Raw genomic sequence first — 12,500 nt, 5'->3', positions numbered from 1 at the left:
ACTGTCCTCCTCACCTGGGAGCTCAGGAAAGCAGTGCTCTGTTGACCGAGGGACACCGAGTGTAGCATGTGTAGTGAGAGGAAAGACAAGTTCCAAACCCTAACAGCTGTCTTCGTGAGGCCCATTGCAGGTCCTTTTTTCCTCCTGACAGAGCTCATAGGGCCCCCGTTGTATCTGGCTGGCCTCCCATGGTGGTCTCACAGTTACCACCATCTTTCCAGGCAATGGTTTGCTCCCTACCGCATGTACCTAGGACTCAAAAGGATGCTGGCTTGGCCTTCACAGCAAAGAGTTAACCAGTCCCCACCCTGAACTGTGTGGGAAGTGAGTTACTCTTGGGATGCACACCCATCAGTGAGGCCATTTACTCTCTGCAGGCATCCAGGGCTCCTGCAGCCAGCATTAACCAGGGCCTATGCATGTTTGGGAGAGCCTAGGGCAGTTCCTCAAGCAGTGCCCGCCAGCCCCTGCAAAGCTGTCCTATACTTTCTGCGCAGCCCCCGGAGCGAGCACACCATTGCCCAGCCCCAGGAGGACACCATCAATAGGACCTTTTTGTTTTGATCACTGAATCTGAGTAGACAGGGGTAGAAGTATTGTTCAGGGAAAATGTGTGTGGTCAGGATAGTAGTGTGGCTGTAAGCACCATCTTCCCGAAAGGCTTTCTGATGTCTGAATGTGCAGATGGTATGTCAAAAGATGTAGGGCTCTTTCGTGTGACTTCTCTGTGGCGGGCGCGTTTTGGGCAGAGGAGCCTGCCTTGCCAGGAGTTGAGTCTGAGCTTTCTCTAACTCGCTGCTGTGCTTCAGGCGGCTCGCAGTGCCCTGGCAAGACAGGCAGGCTTTCCCCTGGCCCAGGAGTGAGTCCTAAGGGATCTCACTCCATGACCTGGACTCCTCCCACCAAGGCCAGTGGCTTCTCTTCTGGCCTTGGTTCTTGGGCCGATCAGATTCCCTGGGGACATGAGGCCCAAGTCAATTTCCCTGCCACCAGCCAGCCGGCCAGCAGTCAGGTTTTCTGAGCAAAGTGGACTGCCCTCCTGCGCAATCCACTTTGCTCTGAAGAAATCGAATATCTTCTCTCCCTGCAGAGCACTGTTTTCCAGAGGCCACTTGCAGGAGCTAGGGGTGCACCTTCCATGCCACTGAGAGCACCCCCACAGAGGTGGGCAGTTTCAAACCCTCTGTAAGTGGCTCAGCAACCTCAGTGGACCATAGGATGGCCCCTCTGCCATCTCTTCCCTTTCCTGAAATCTTGAGGTCTTTATAGAAATCTATCCAAATTTCTTTTTTGCCACATTGTTATGACAACTTAAAAATGTGTGTTACTTTCCAATATGACAAATTGACATTAATTTGGGGGGAGGGAAGAGAGATGACCTAGTTGGTTTAACAATGCGTTCCTTCTCTGAAAAGCTGCAGTTTTCAAGTAAAGATTTAGTTTGTCCGTATAAATTTCCAATTGGGCCTCTTATCATGAAAGGAAATATGTGAAATTCCTCAAATCAAAATGTTCCCTTCTGAAAATTAGATTAGACCTTGCCCCGACCTCCCCATTCCATCTGCGACAGAACAGTGCCGTCGATCGGCCTGCGTGCTCTTGCGAAATCGCTGTGTTCCTCCCAAAGGCCCTGAAAGCCCTGGAAAACCTTTAAAACTTTAGCCTTTATATCCGATTAGAGAAACCAAACGATGTGATGGTAGATGTGGTGAGAACCTCAGAGTTCATTTTCCTCCCGCTTCTGAACGTGTATTTATATTTGCCGAGTGAAAACCGTGGTGTGTGCTTTGATGAATGGAACTTCCAGCTCTCCCTGTGCACAGCCAGTGTGCGGAGGTCACCTTAAATGAAATGACTTTTTCTTCCCATTTGTCTGTTAATCCCCAAACGGGTTGCTTTTTCCAGTTGCTTCCCGGGTGTCTGTACATAGTTTGTCTTTGTATAGGAGCGCGCTCTCGTGTTCTAATTTAACAGATGACGGCTGTATGAGGAAGACCGTGTAAATAGAATACAACTTAAACTGGATCTCTATGGCCTAGGTTTTGTACATACAGAAACTGCATGGTATTTAAATTATTGTTTGTCTCTGATGATGTATGCAGTTTCTTTAAAAACAAATCCAAAAAAAGTCTAAAAAAATCATTTTCTTGCCTCCTGTGTGTTTTATTAACCATCAGCAGGAACCACCAAAAATACTTGGTTTGGCTGGGGAAGGGGGTTGGGGGCAGGGGCAGGTCAGCTCATCAGCAAAACCGTAAGGGCTGTGGAGACACAGGACAACCTCATGTATTGGGGTTTATTAGGGAAGGAAGGATTGTTGCACATAACTTTCTAGATAATGTTTGTATGCCAGGACTTTTTTCTTACAAACATTTTTTTAAGAATGTCTAAAATTCATTGCCCGGCTGGCCGGGCGTGGCTCAGCGGTTGAGCGTCGACCTAGGATCCAGGAAATCAGGGTTTGGTTCCCGGCCAGGGCACATGCCCGGGTTGCGGGCTCGATCCCCAGTTGGGGGCGTGCAGGAGGCAGCCAGTCAATGACTCTCATCATTGATGTTTCGATCTCTCTCTCCCTCTCTCTTCCTCTCTCTGAAATCAATAAAGGTATATTTTAAAAAATAATTAAATAAAATGCATTGCCCAACTATGTCCTTTACTAATCTGGGAGTGACTGTGCATTAGCTCGGTTACTCACTCAGAATCATCTGCATCAGACACCAGACAACCTTCGATTGCAGCAGTGCCTTGGGGGGCATTGGGGTGTCACTGCCTGGAAGCAAGAGCCTCAGACCACTTTACTCTTCAAATACTGACATCAGACTCCTCCTTGAGAGGCCTGAGTATTTGTCCTGTAAAGCAAAGAGCTTTTTTGCTTAACCTTCTGTTCCTAATTTGTCTTTTTGAAGGTCTGGGGGGGAGCAAGAGGGACAGTGCTTGCTGCCTACACTGTAGGGGGTGAAATTACTGGATAACATATCCTGGTCCAGCAGCATAGGAGTGTGGCTCTGGGAAGGAGGAACCCAGCACAGCACTGCTCTCCTGCCCCATTGCTGGGAATCACTGGGAGCTTGTCAAAGTACAGGGGCCAACTCTGTAGGTCTGGGGGTAGGGGAGGCGGGGGGGACCCAAGAGCCTACACTTCTAACTAGCTCCCAGTGCATGCTGACGCCCCTGGTACAGCATCACACTTCTGAGCAGCAAGAGCTTGGGACAACAATCTGAAGGGAGCCGCTTTTCCTATGCCTGGGGATCTCCAGCCTCGGAGAAGTGGAGTGACCACATCACTGCTGATGTCCTGGCTGACAGCAGCAGCAAAGCCCCCATGGAAGTCAGCGTCCTGCAGCATTGCATCCAAGTGTCTGAGCTCTCGGCTGTGCAGGCTCAGGAGCACTGGGAGGAGTGACCACAGCAGAGAGCGTGCCTGGTTTGCAGGATTTCAGGTTCCAGGTTGAGCTTCTCCCTCATTCTGCCTGCTCCTCACCTCCAAAGGTCTCATTTAATCAATCTAATGTCAGAAGTTGACAGCAGGTATCCAGGTGTGTGACAGGGCTAGAGAGAAACCTTGGTAGACCCCCCAACAGGCTCTGCCTTGCAAGAGGGTAGGAAACTGGCCTCCATCCCAGAGGGAGCCCTTTCAGAAGTAAAGGAAGGTCATGGCTCCACATTCTCAGGAGGTAGAGGCGCTTGGCATGTCCGTCCTCAGACCTGTTTATGCCACCATCCTATAACAGAGGAACCTTGTCCCGGTCATGACATCTAACTGGACAATTTTGGCCAAGTCACTTAATTTCCTTGAGCCTCTATGTTCTTGTCTGGAAAGTGGAGCATTGAATTAAATGTCCTCTATTGCTGAGATTTGGGTTTATCTGAAACACTAAACTTAAGTCCTTAGGAAAGAGTAAGTTCTAGGGTAAGTCCTGCCAAGGTAGCCTCTGGCAGAACAGTTTGGATTCCTCTCCTGCAGACCACCTACAAGTCTGCCGTGCATGCCTGCTGCCCCTCCCTGCCTCGGGTGGTACTGAGACCTGCCCTTTCCCTTCCTCTGGGCATAGCACCCTGGAGGGCTTGTGGGCCCTGAGCAATGATGCTAGGACACAGCCTGTTCTTCTACCACACTCCAGGTTTGAGGGTGCTTCAGTGATGTGTCTTTACACCTGCTTAATCCAATGAACAGCTGGATGCCAAAACTCCCCCTGGCTGGCTCTCCACAGGTCTGGAGAGCAATCCTAGACTCAGAAGACTCCATAGCTACAGCTGTAACTCAGGTCTGCCCTGAGCTCCTGACCCAGGTGTCCATTTCTCACAGAGCTGCAGTGTAGCATAGACGTGAAGAGCAGACAGTGGTTGTGGCTCCATCCCTTACTAGCTGTGTAACTGGTCAACCGAATCTCACTGTGCTTCAACTCCCTCATCCATAAAATGGGTATGACGGCACCTCTTTTGCAGGGCTAGTAGGATGAAACGATATGTGTAGGGTGCTTAGCAGTGTCTGACAGAGTTAGGCCTTAGTATATGTTAGCTCTTAGCTTCCTTCCCATGTATGTCTCAGGCACCTCAAACTCGGCATGTCCTAGACAATTGTTTCCATATTTACAAACCCCACCCCTCTGTCCCATCCTGTCCCTCCTCTCATTCCCTTTTTCAGGGAATGGCATTATCCAGAAGTCACCTCTTCCTCTCCACTTCCAGCTGATCATGAACACCCACCAACTAGTTCTGGAAGCTATCCCACTGCTCTTCCATTGAGGGCTCCTCTCCCTCCTGGGTGACTGCAGTCATGGCCTCCCTGCCTGTGGCTTTCACCTGTCCAGTCCTGCTGCCGAGTCCTCTATCCAAACACAGACACTTACACCACACTTTTGCCTGGCATCTGCCATGGCCCCCAATGTCCTTCCAATAAAATTCAATCTCCAGTGTGCCACCCTCGGTGCCAGTGTGGACTGCCCAGCCGTGTTGCCCTGCTCAGGGCTCCAGCATGCCTGAATTGTGTCCCTCTCTGGAGCCCTGCGAGGGGGACTATCTGTCATGTGGTTGTGCTGTGCTGATAACGGCAGGGATAACCAGGGCTTCGGGGACTGAGCACCTGAGCTTCCCTGAACAGAACGCGAGGGAGGCCTCATTCAGGTGACCTTGGACTCCGACAAGGAGCCAGGATATTCATGAATGTTACAGAAACCAAATAGAACCAACAAACAGTTGTCCCCTGTGGTGCCTGATGGGTGGCAGCATGGATTTCTAACTCTGGCTCTCTGGGCCCTTGATTCCTGCTGACACCACCACGCGCTGCTCCCACACAATAAACGCTCACTACATACCTGGCTCTGTGCTGCACCGTTTTCACGCACCATTTTATTTAATCTTTACAATGCCTGTGGCTTTCAAACTCAGGTCTGTTTGGCTTCAAAGCATTGCTCTTAATCTCCCTGCTAGGCCTCCACTTCTTCGAGTTCACACTTTCTCAACTTCCATCCAATTATCCCAGTTGCCATCTTAAGTGATAACATCCATTTCTGACACTTGAGAGCCACAGATCAGAAGAGACCCACTTTCACCAAGCCTGCAGGTCAAAGAAGCTGTTTCCTTCACCAGGCTCCTCCCTCCCCTCAGTGCGCTGCGAGCAGTGGGGACCTCCCAAGACCACGAGACAGTCAGCCAATATTTATGACTTCCTGCGAGGGAAATAATGTCACAGGAGGCACCTGCACGGCATGGGGCCCTCCTAGAGCTGCAGCAAAGATGGACTAGAACAGCATGCTGCCTGGTGCCAGATGGGAAGAGCATCTGTCAATCAACCGTAGGCGTGCAGCCAGTCCCTTTCCTAAATGTTACTTCTGGTAAAAAAAAATAAATAAAAATATATATATATATATACACACACACACACACACACACGCACACATATATATATCTCGAGCCACAGTTACCCAATATTTTCATGGTGCAACACCCCAGGTTACAGCCAGTGCCCTTGTTAAATGAACCTGTTTGCAGAAGACAGAGGAAGAGTAAACCACGAAAGCAGAATCGAATCTTCTCTCCTTCCAGGCTAGACAGCCAGTGACAACACCTGCTGTGCTGTGCTGGCAACCCAGACACCAACTCTCTTCTCCCTCACCGTGGACTGAGACCACATCTCACAATGATCTCCAAGGTCCGGGGGTTCAGCCCTTCTTGCAGGGTAATATCACCACTGTTGTAGTTCCTTTAATAAAAAACAAGAGGCAAAATGCTGAAAGGGAGGGAGAAAAATTCAGTCTCTTGTCACCGACACTTTGTCCGGAGGGATCTCAGGGTCCATGAGAGACCATGTCTTTACAAAGCCTGTGATTCCAGAACCCACACCTCATACCCATCACTTAACTATGCAGGTAAAAATACTTTACACATCGGTTGAGTTTACTGTCTCAGAAAGCTCCCCCCAAGGCCTGGACCAGGGTAAATGGCTCGGTCCCAGCATCCCCGTGGGCCTGCTCAGCTGTGCCACCTGGGGTATTGTGTGTGAGGGCACTTCCGGGCCTTTGACCTGGCACCTAAGCCTCTCTGAAGCCCTTGGCAACCTCACAAAACCTCCAGTGTGGCCCTGGCGGGTGGCTCAGTTGGTTGGAGCCTCGTCCCATACACCAAAATGTTGCAGGTTCCATTCCCGTTCAGGGCACATACCTAGGTTATGGGTTCAATCCCAACACGGTGCATACAGGAGGCAACCGGTTGATATTTCTCTCTCACACTGATGTTTCTCCCCCACCCCCACCCTTCCTTTCTCTCTAAAATCAATAAAAACTTACCCTCAGGTGAGGATTTAATAAAAAGCTCGAGAGTGCGGGCTCTACAAGACCCCATTGCTGCACGTTAACTGTCTTGGGTTTTCCTCAGTCCTCTCCCTGCTTGGCTACAACAGCCCCCAAACGGGCAGGATACACCGCTGTGCTGCCCCTTCATCCCTCCGGGAGAGGCGCATGCAATACCTCGCTCGCTCCCGCTAATAGAAGTGCTTCTGAAGACGGGAGCCTGGGGCTGGGCCGCTGAGGAGTCACTGCTCATTGTGAACCCTCTTGTCCCAGTTGCCTTGTATCCCCACATACACATATCCCTTTTCCATTAGAAATTTTAGTTATAATTTCTTTTAAGTGCATACAGTGCTAGTTGCCTTTAGTCTTTCTGAACAAGGACACTTACCCATGTGTAACATGTCTACTTGGAAAAACCTATTTCAATCGTATCAAATTTTAAAATCTAGGAAGAGGCCACAGTAAGGACATGCAGGCATTTTCAGACCATCTAGCAGCTGGTCAGAATGGAGCCCCACAGGACAGCAGAGGGTCCCAGTGAGCAGTCCTATTTCAGGTCTCTGCCACCACCTCCGTGCCAGGAGGTAAGCGTGCCCCTGGATAGTTCCAGTTCACTGTAGAGACGTGGGTTTTTGCCTTCCAGGGACCAGCTGGCTCTGCCTGAGCTGACACGGTTCAAGGTGCCACACAGAATGAATTGGGGTGATGCAGAGGGAGGGATGCAGAGGGGTGCCTCGGCCTGGAGATGGTTTTGAGAAATTGGAAGCAAAGGTGTCTCTGATTTGGATGGAAGAGGTTTGGACCATTCTGCTGAGGTTGAAACCTTTTGCTGTAGGTTCCAATCAGCAGAAGAGAGTGGACACCACCTGTTAACTGCTTGAGCCATTTGGCTGGCTCGGCGCAAGGATATGCGGTAGAGTCCTTGGGTTTCAGCAGCAAAGCAATGGGAGGAGTTGAGATGCCTGAACCGCGTCCCAGGCCTCAGCTGAGCTGAGCTGGTGGAGGAAAGACACTGAGGCGGGCTTCTCAAGGCCCCATTGAAAGCTACTTGTGCTGCCCCGTTCCTCTGAACAAAACCACATTCACAGAACATTGACGGTAACAGGGGCACTTAGTTCAACCCTCTTGGTTACAACAGGCAGCGGTGCTCTGCTGCCCTCCGCATACCAAGGTGGGCACCACAAGGGAAGCACTGAGAGGTGCATCACTGCCTGTGTCTAAGCCTCGCCCCTGCGTGTCCCATCACTGCTCGTATCAGCACTGCTCGCTGCTGTGGCTGGTCTTCATGTCCTCAAGCCATCTTCCTGAGCCACCAGCCTAGCACCCGCAGAATGAGTTCTGCACCCGGCACAGTGCTGGGCACTCTCACTGTCATCCCCATTTTACAGGCTAGGGGACTGGAACTTAAAAGGAACATGATCACATGGCTAGCTGATGGCAGAGCTGAGCTGGTCACCTCAGGCATCTGGCTCTCAATTGGTCCCCTTGCCCCTACACTACTAGGGAATCCCACCAAGGCCACAAAAGGATGACAGTTTTAGGCCCAGATTTAAACCTGTGGCTGCCCTGCTAAACCATCTGCTCCACTGGTGTCAGTTAGCACTGGGTTCATCGGCCTTCACGTAACGGGAAACCCAAATAGTGGCTGAAAACAACTGGGATTTTTTTTTTTTTAATGTAAAGGAGTCCGGAGTTAAGCAGGGATGAGCTGTGACACCATCAGTGTGCCACTGCCCTGTTTTCCTGCCCACCACCCTTATCCTGTGGCTTCTACCTTGAGGTTGTCTCGTGCTCCAGAATGGCTGCTGCAGTTCCAGTCATTACGCATGTGTTCCAAGCAGGGAGTAAAATGAAAGGTTATCTGCCAGCTGAGAAAATCATCTTTAAATAAAACCTTTTCTGGAAGTCCTTCCATCCTATTGTCCATTCCTCTTTGCACAACAGGCTGGGAAATAAAATTTTCTTAGCACATTCCTCCATCAAATAAAATGTAGGCCTGATCAGTAAGGAAGGGGGAGAGGTTGCATATGGTTGGTTAACTGCCACAGAGCTATCCTTGGTGATGAGCGGACTTGTGATAAGGTTAGAGTGAAACCACATCCAGTGACCCAGAGGGCAGAGAACAACCCAGAGAACATCCACGTCTCAGTACTGAGGCTGTATTCAGGTTTTGATGAAGTGCTTTATAAACTTTGAGCAATATCCTACCATCACCTAGAAACAAAGTCAGACTAATCATTTGAAAATGAGAAAATGACCCGGGCAGGTGGCATTCTCTGTGGCATCTCTCTTTAGCCATCAGGGTTAAACCTGGTACTTGGCAAAATCCACATTCCCTAGGTCCTTGCTGCTCAGACTGTGGTCTGAGGACCAGCAGCATGGGCACCGTAGAAGAGATGTTAGAAATGCAGAACCCAGAATCTGCACTTTAACAAGGGCCCCAGCGGTTTCCTACGCCCTTCAAGTCTCAGAAGCCCCTTTCAGACACCTCCTAGACCTCTTCTTGGGAAGCAGTCTCCTCTAAGACAGTCTTTAGTGACACTGAGTCACAATGCCCCTCTCTGAGAACAAGTTTATGACACTGAATGCAACAAGACCTAATGGTCACCGAGGGCTTGTTCTGTGCCAGGCACTGGGCTAAGGGCTCTGTGTCTCCCTGCACTTGATCCTATAACAAGTGTGTGGCATGACTAGTATTACAATGTTCGGCCCAGGTGAAGGGGTTTTTAAGGCTCAGAGAACAGACTGGGCAGCACTTCGGATGAGGGAGCAGCTTGAAGTCTGCTCTGGAGGGAGCCAGAATGCCTGGTGCAGAGGCTGCTCAGCTATGCATGCAACCTGGTGTAACCCTGGTCACCCGGAAGCTCCTTTTCTTGCTTGTTTACTGGGGAGGGGCCCGCAAGGTTCCCTCAGCTCCGACATTCCTCAGGGCCAGGTGTGTCGCCCTGTGATCTCAAGTCAGTAGGGCTTAGCAGCTACTGTCCCGACTGACCTTATTCAGGTTCACCCAACTGTCACAAGGTCTGGCAGGAGCTCAACTCGGTCTAGGGACCCAGATGCTGGACACCCTGAGGGGCCCACATCCCCTCCCAAGCAAGCAGAGGCAAATAAACACAGCTGCCACTGGCCACTCGCCACCAGGCCTCCCACTCAACCCAGGTGGGGAAGGAGTGGAGCAAAGCTGACATTCCACTAGACTTGACGTGGAATGTTCACAAAGGAAACACCTGGCCACGTTGACAGTTTACCAAAGCTACCAATGGGGTAGTCCCACTCTGCCCACTCCCATTGGAAAGGGCTAGAGTGTCACTCTCACTGGTTGACAGAAATCAGGAGTAAGTAGAGAGAGTAAAGCCACTCAGACTTAGTTCAAGGCAGAAGGCGCCTGTTGCCCTCCTGGCACCCTTGCAGGGCATATTCATTCAAGGTATTTGCTAAATGGAGTGGAAAATTTCTGAGAGTGTCCTCCCAATTCATGGTGGACCCTGTGACAATGTCCCTCACTCAACACCCCTACACTGCCACAGACACGGGAGGCTCCTGCGGTCCAAGTATTTGCTGTATGGGCCCTCTGTCTCCATGGCTACTGATGATGGACCCATGGCGGGAGCAGAGCCGCACCGGACCACAGCCTCTGCCCCCAGATCCAGTGACTGGGCCTGGACCACAAGCTTAGGATCTGAGGGTAAAGCATCTTTCACAGAGCAACCTGGACTACAGAGGGAGAGGGAGGTCGAAGAGAAGAGGGTAAGAGGTCCAGAGTCTCTTTAGTCCTGTCCCAGGTTCCAGCCCACTCCCTTTGGGTCTGAGCCTCACTCTTGTGTCCTATACTCAAGTCTCCTTTAAGCAAGCTAGCACCAGAGCAATTCTATTACTTGTCACCAGAGGAGTCTTAACCAACACTGAGCCAGGCATTCATGTGTTCAACTAATATTCATGGAGAGCCCAGGCGGGCTGGGATGTGCTTGGCGATGAGGGAGTGAGAGAGAGTGAGACATAATCTCTACCCTCAAGGATCTCGCAGGTTAGTGTGGGACATAAACAGGTCACTCTAAACTAATCATTGACTGTAGTGAAAAGGATACTGAGTGCCATGGAAGGAAACAGGGAAAGGGCAGAGCCAGGAGAGCTTCCTGGAGAAGGGGGTGCGTGAGCTGAACCTTAGAGACGAGATGATGTAGCCCCACAGTCATCCTGACAGATGACAGTGTGCCCAAGGATGGGGGGGTGGCCTGGTTTTGGGGAGAAAGCATGCCTGAGGAGCTGTACTGGGTAACGTGGGAGTTTACGGAAGAGAACAGAACAGTCTCTGGCACTGAGAAGCCTGCCTTAGAGGGAAACGACCTGGAAAGTCTAATAAAAGGTCAAGACCACCAAATGAGAGACTCCCAAGCAATTACTGCTGAATGAGGGAGGCCTGGAATGTTACAGAAGCTCAGAGGAAGGAGAAAGCACTTTCAGCTGGAAGTGGGCAGACTTGCAGAGCCAGCTGAGCTGAGTTAGGCCCTGAGACATAGCGCGGATTCAGGCAGGGCAGTGCCTGGCCACACTCTTGCAAAACATCTATTAAAAACAGTCAGCATTCCATGGAGCTCCCTGTTTCTTAGAGCGCTGTCACAGTAAACTCGTCTGATGCTCAGAAGCACACTGAGGGATAAGAAATATAGCAGAATTGCTATTTGACAAAGGGGAAACCAAGACACAGGCTGAGTGGGCAGGGGCTCAGGCCCTGACCCCAACCCGCTACTCCCCCAGCCAAGCCTCTTTCCGTCACCTCTTGCAGGGGACAAAGAGCCACACATCTCAGTAGTTCTAGTCCCCCTCTGGAACTTGGGGCCAGCCTGGGCGACCATCTCCCCATGTTGCAAGGTGCTTTACTTAGACTATGAGGCCAGAATGCGTACTCGTTTAATATTTGTCTTCCCTGCGTGATTCTAAGTCCCAGGAGGGCAGGCAGCATAGGACTTGGTCAGCAATTAAGCCCAGTACCCGTTCCATAATGAGTGCACTCCAATTTATTTCATGATTGAATGAGAATAAATACAAGAAAAAATGAACCAAACAGAAGAGGGAGGGACGGGAGGTGGGGATGCAGGCTCCCTGAGCGGGGGAGTGTGGCCTCTGCCATTTAGGAGCGAATCATCCAAGCTCCCCGCCTCCTTGCTGCCTCCCTCACAAACCTTCGGTCCAGCAGGCAGGCAGGGGGAGGAAAGAGAAGCTAAAACTACCAACAAGGACCAGGCTGCTACCTGTTAACACTGACACTAGGGAAAGGAGGGTGATGGGGGAAGACCAGGAAGAGCCCAGATAGGAGTCAGCAGCCAGCGTGAGCTCCCGCGCGCGTGCGTGGAAGTTCTTGGTAAACTACTAAGTAATACCTAAACTTTAGGTGTGGTTTGGGGGTCTGAACACTAAGCACCTGCTGTGATATTCCATTTGGAGCTGTGCTCAGAACAGGCCTCCTGAAGGACTTTCTTCCATGTCCTCCTCAGACCACATTCTCCACTCCCCCTGTGGTTGCCCTACAATAAAACCAGCCCCAGGACTAACGTGGGGAATGGAATGTCACTAGCAACTAACTGTCCACGTAACTTTTTAACCTCCATAGGATAAGGCTGAGAGAGACTGGAAAGGACCAGGAGGAAGTGGTCAGGAAAGCAGCAGAGGACAGCACCCACCCGGTGCCGTGGCCTCCAGGAAAATTCCCACCTC

The sequence above is a fragment of the Miniopterus natalensis genome, chromosome 9, assembly GCF_054644295.1.
Source record: "Miniopterus natalensis isolate mMinNat1 chromosome 9, mMinNat1.hap1, whole genome shotgun sequence".
Taxonomy (NCBI): Eukaryota; Metazoa; Chordata; class Mammalia; order Chiroptera; family Miniopteridae; genus Miniopterus; species Miniopterus natalensis.
Note: the sequence above shows the minus strand (reverse complement) of the source record.